Here is a 6,000-nt window from a genome sequence, read left to right on the forward strand (position 1 = left end):
ATGTTAATATTTTAATATTTTAATATTTTAATATTTTAATATTTTAATATTTTAATATTTTAATATTTTAATATTTTAATATTTTAATATTTTAATATTTTAATATTTTAATATTTTAATATTTTAATATTTTAATATTTTAATATTTTAATATTTTAATATTTTAATATTTTATTATTTTAATATTTTAATATTTTAATACTTTAATATTTTAATATTTTAATATTTTAATATTTTAATATTTTAATATTTTAATATTTTTTAATATTTTAATATTTTAATATTTTAATATTTTAATATTTTAATATTTTAATATTTTAATATTTTAATATTTTAATATTTTAATATTTTAATATTTTAATATTTTAATATTTTAATATTTTAATATTTTAATATTTTAATATTTTAATATTTTAATATTTTAATATTTTAATATTTTAATATTTTAATATTTTAATATTTTAATATTTTAATATTTTAATATTTTAATATTTTAATATTTTAATATTTTAATATTTTAATATTTTGATATTTCAATATTTCAATTTTTAAATTAGGTATTTTCTAAGAGCTATGCAGGCAGAAGAAAAACAAAATTTTAAATGATATTAATATTTTTATTTACATAAAACACAACAAGCATAAATGTACTTACCTAAAATAAATATTTAATGATTTGAATATTTTAACATTCTTATTTTGTATAATATTATATCATATGTTAGTTCTTTAATTTTTCAATATTTATTTATATTAAATATCTTTTATTATTTTAATATTTTAATATTTTTACAACTTCAACATTTTAATCTTTAAATATTTGGAATTGTAGAATATAAGATTTTTTGGATTTTTATAATGTTTGGAATTAGAGATTTTTTAAATTTTCTCTCTCTCCCCTCTCTTTCTATTTTCTCGCTCTTCCTGTTCCCTGCTACCTCTCTCTTCCCTTCCTCTCAATTCAACTTTTTCTCTTTCTCTCCTACCCTCTCTCCCTTTCTTTCTTTCCCATATTTTCTCACCTCTCTCTTTCCCACTTTCTCTTTACCTCTCCTACTCTCTCTCCCTCTCCTACTATCTCTCTCCCTCTCCTACCATCTCTTCCTCTCCTACTACCTCTCCCTCTCCTACTATCTCTCCATCTCCTACTCTCTCTCCAACTATATCTCTTATCTCTCTCTTTCTTCATCTTTGCCCCTCTCACTCCCACTTTCTCTCTCCCTTACTTCCTATCTCTCTCTTCCTCTACCCTCACCCTATCTCTCTCCCACATTTTCTTTCGCTCTTCCCCTCCAGCCTCCTCTCACAAACTCCCCCTTTCTCTCCCTTTTCTACTTTCTCTCTCCCTTTCCCATTTTCGCTCTCTTTCACTCCCTCTTCTCTCCCACTTTTTCTCTCCCTCTCCTCTTCTCTCTCCCACTTTCTCTTTCTTTCTCTCTTTCTCTTCGTCTACCCCCACCCACTCACTTTCAGTCTCTCATACACACACGAGCGCGCGCACACACACACACACACACACACACACACACACACACACGAACACACACACGAACACACACACGAACACTTTCACAAACGCACTTTCATAAACGCATACATACACACACCCGCAACGTCCAACCAAATCACAAAAAGATAAAAATTGGTTCGTTAAACTCAAACTCGATACAATTTTTCATTCACACAATCGCCACGGTCGCACAATCCCCACGGGTGGGGTCCGTTTATACTTCCCCTTTCCAGCTCTTCCGCAAATATCCGTCCCGAGATCCGTCCTCCAGAGCACGAGAGGGAAGAGGCGGCTTTTTTAATTCCGCCGGGAGTTGAAGGTTCCGTCCTCCTCCTCCTCCTCTTCCACAAGCACGCGAGCCACACTTCCTCTAACAAGGATGCTCCGGGTTCCGTTCTCCGTGCAGAACCGGAGAACCACTTTTCTTCCTGCACAAAACTTACCTTGCCAAAGTTCCTAAGTTTTCAGCAGCACTGCGGAACACCAACTCACAGCCACGAAATTATTTTGTTTTGACTTGTCAAAACGTGAATCGCATCCTAAAATCCTAAATTTTAGGAAGAAAAAAATACTAATTTTTAGGTATAATTTGACAAGCTAGAACATAAGTTCAAAAAATACTAAAAATTAGGAATTTATACCTAGTGTCCGTTTTGCGTGTTATTTACGTTGCTGCCGAACTGCTGCCGCCTTATCCGATTGATCTATATCTGTTGGTGGTTTTTCAGTGGTTTTGGTGACATGTTGTGTTAGAAGGGAGCAAGCTCGGGGGCAAGTATTTTTCGATAAGTCCAAGTAGGGGAACTATACCCTTTTTCAGCCTATTTCTATTATCGGCCTATCAGCACTTTGATTATGAATTATAGCTTTCATAAAGTGTTTTTGACTGTTCCAAAGTAACAAATAGCTCAAATAAAAGTGAGCAAGCAACTCTCCATTGTTATGTAACTAAAAATGTTGATTTAATAGCGGAAAACTGCAAAAGTGATGAGAATGGGTCGAAATGCTTAGAGTGATTAGAATGGGTATATTTCCCCTAGTCCAAACAATTGACTCATTTTATAGTGAACAGTAATAGTCCACCATGTAGTACACATATTTTTGGTGTATGGTAAGAACAGCATGCCAACTTTTTCTGGAATAGTGAAAGTCAATTTCATGAGCCCTCGTAACATTTTTCTTCTTTTGGGGAGTTTTCTGATAATCTGAGGAGAAGTGGGGGTGTTGAAGGTTCTCTATCATCCAGAGGAATCGACTGTGATCAATTTACTTGATAAAAGTTGAAATTTTTGTACCAATCGTTTAACATATAGTTGGATTATATAACAAACTGTAATTGTACTCCATACTGTTGAAATATTGTTTGAACTATTTGGACTTATAGAAATTTTTAATTCAAAATAGTATGGTGTATAGTAATTTTACTTCATGTAAGTTGACAAATTATTTGGATTATACAAACTTATCGAAAAAAATGTGGCCGCCATCAATTGTGTTCTACTATAGCATTTATAGTAGGTTTTTAGTTCTTACAGGTTCTGACCACAGAGTAACCCAGAGAGCACAGTCCGATGAAAAGTCATTGAAATGTGTGGCTCCGTTACGAGTTTACCCTTTGGAATCATAGCAGTCCCGCATAAAGATTTCTGATGAACTTACAGTAAATTTTAACGTTACAAAACGATAAAATATATTGTCATTTTGACAGTGTTTTAACAGTAGACAGCATCGTTTTTTAAGATAATTTGCGTCGTATTTTGGGATTTTACCATAAAAAAGGGGGGTTGTTATGCACCGGTACCATAAAAATTTCGAAATTTTTCCATACATTTTTTTTCCAAATACGACGCATTTTACTGTTAATCTAATGTTGCATTTTTCATCCAAAAACTCGCCCTGACAATAGGAAACATCATACATTTATAATAAATACAGCAAGCATTACCATGGATTCCATAGTCAATTTACAGTTCTTCATAGTATTTTCCATACTAAATAGTACTGTTTAAACTATATTCGTACAATGAAATAAATAATCACTACAGTAGGTTTTATGGTTTTTTATACTGTTTATTTTTTATTTCTCACTAAATGATGCTGCTAAAACTATTTACACACAGTAAAAGGAATCCTAAATACACTTCTTTTGATAGTATTTAGTGAGTTTTTTTTTAATTACTCTTTAATTTCACTTAATTTTGCTCTTTCTTTCCGCGTCGTTTTCTTTAGTGATTCCGGTTCAATCTCGCCATCGATTACACCGATCGATGTAATCGGTACACGTTCCTCCTCGGGTCCTCGGGACATTGCACTCCATCCGTAGATTCCTAACTGCCCAGCAGTTTGTGTTTGTCGTTCCTGTCGTCTGGAAACATCGGGTCAATTCGGTGATGTCCTCAATTCTAAAATTATAAACACTCAATTAAAAACAATCTACACTTTCTCCATCCGACACAACTTACGTATAGCTATTTGTCTCCAGAAGTACGGCCGGTTCGAAGTGCTTCTTCAGCGAGAGATTTCACTTGTTGCACGTCGTTGCGCTATGGTATCGCCTAACCCTCATTGCACTGCCGGCAGTTTGAGTCCAGTGCGTCTGCACATCCCTAACAAACACCAGGAACGGAACGCCGACAGCGATCTGGAATTCCCACAGCCGGTGCCGGTTCTGTAGCAGCCAGAAAATCAGGAGAGAAAATCAATCAATTAAAGATAATTCACCTAAAAAAACTAAGCAAAAACACATATATATCCCGGGACAAAACTAGATGGTAGCAACACAAAAGGCTCGAATCGCGAGACGCGAAAAATTGGGAACATTGGGGTGAAATGGTTTATTCAACTTTTTTAAAGGCTAAAAGTAATCAATTTAGTTAATATTAGATTAATCTTAGCATGCAAATTAGTTGGAAAGTATATACAAAGCCTTCTCCCAACAAATACTGTTGAACTAGAGCGGTTTTTTTTTAATTTTCCAAAAGTTAAATGTACAATTTTACCCCTATGTGCCTCATCTTTGGAGGGTTTCGCGAGTCGCGTTCTGTGTACAAACGAAAATAAATTGAATCCGTAGTTGTATTGTTAATTTGATTTTGGTTAACCGCGGTGGATTTTCTTGTAATAATTCGAACTGTCAAAAATCCACCAAAGCATATATCGCATTGATCACCCAAAAAACTGTGGTAGAAAAATATCCACCGGTAGATGCTTTGGTGGATTTTAGACAGTTCGAATTATTTCAAAAAATTCCACCGCGGTTAACCAAATCAAATTAACAATGCAACTCGTATGTTTAGGCGAACAGCGCGCCGCCCGGAAATAGCTGCGTAGTTGGATTCCGAATAACAGTAAATTTCCAAAGCAAAAAATCCATTACCGTTAAAACTCACCCTAAGTTGCTAAAAATTTTGAACATCTCTTAGCCGGATTTGTCTCTCGGAAGGTTTGTCCAACCGTTCGACACTTTGCAAGCCTTAAAGTGGCCATGATGGGTGCCGGGAATGCCGCAGCAGGAGTGGACCGTCCGAACAGCTCCACCCGGTGAAAGAAGTCCCTGTTAGAGAGAAAAAAACACTAAAAGTTTGTTTATGTATTTTTCTCAAACTGGAAAATTGATGCTGCTTCGGGGAAGGATACGACGACGCAGGAATCTACGAATAATCCCGGACGTGCGAACGGTCTTGTTTTTTTTGCAAGCAGTGACATGACCAAAATATTTGGCACCCTCCGCAAAAGTCAAACCAGTACCAGTTGCTGGCGGATCTTTTTCCGGAAAAGACCCGGCAACAAATTTGTATGGTTTGAAGTTTGAGAAGGCTGCCGAAAAATGTCAACAAATCACTTGATGCATTGGAAATACAGGAAATACATCGAACGCGGCTGGCAACTTTTTCCAAACCGATCCGCAAACGCACACACACACGCACAAATTATCTTCAACCGACAACAACGATGGAATCTGCCACGGAGGTGCGAGCGGCCTGAACAACCGTACACGGCCGCATCCAACTTCTCCACCATCCAAATACTTACCTTAAGTCTTCGAAGTCGCCGGATGTAGAAAATCCCCGATCACACGCGGAAAAACGAATCGAACACAACGAAAGAACATGCTGCAAGCACGCGCGAGTGAAAAAAAAAATGACAGCTCGCTTTAATCATGGTGCGTTCGTTTCATGAGCGTCGGCTGCACATAGATTCAGAATCATGGTGCATTCGTTTTGTGATCCTTGTTCCTTGTGTTTTTTTAATTTTGAGTAAAAATGTTGAAATGTTTAAATGTTTAAATGTTTAAATGTTTAAATGTTTAAATGTTTAAATGTTTAAATGTTTAAATGTTTAAATGTTTAAATGTTTAAATGTTTAAATGTTTAAATGTTTAAATGTTTAAATGTTTAAATGTTTAAATGTTTAAATGTTTAAATGTTTAAATGTTTAAATGTTTAAATGTTTAAATGTTTAAATGTTTAAATGTTTAAATGATTAAATGT

The 6,000-nt window shown here is 34.5% G+C and overlaps 1 long non-coding RNA gene across 2 annotated transcripts; it reads right to left on the bottom strand.

The window, feature by feature from the left end:
• Positions 1-3,138: 3,138 nt before the first annotated feature.
• Positions 3,139-5,771, bottom strand: LOC120429697 (uncharacterized). 2 transcript variants are annotated; one of them, XR_005607468.2, is made up of 4 exons: positions 5,543-5,771; positions 4,900-5,083; positions 3,973-4,178; positions 3,139-3,912 (listed from the first exon to the last, which is right to left on the bottom strand). It is a non-coding gene; the product is annotated as an uncharacterized LOC120429697 (long non-coding RNA). The 2 variants fall into 2 exon arrangements; XR_005607467.2 differs by having other exon boundaries at positions 4,900-5,063; positions 5,543-5,768.
• Positions 5,772-6,000: the final 229 nt, after the last annotated feature.

The sequence above is a fragment of the Culex pipiens genome, chromosome 1 (assembly GCF_016801865.2).
Source record: "Culex pipiens pallens isolate TS chromosome 1, TS_CPP_V2, whole genome shotgun sequence".
NCBI classification, from domain to species: Eukaryota; Metazoa; Arthropoda; class Insecta; order Diptera; family Culicidae; genus Culex; species Culex pipiens.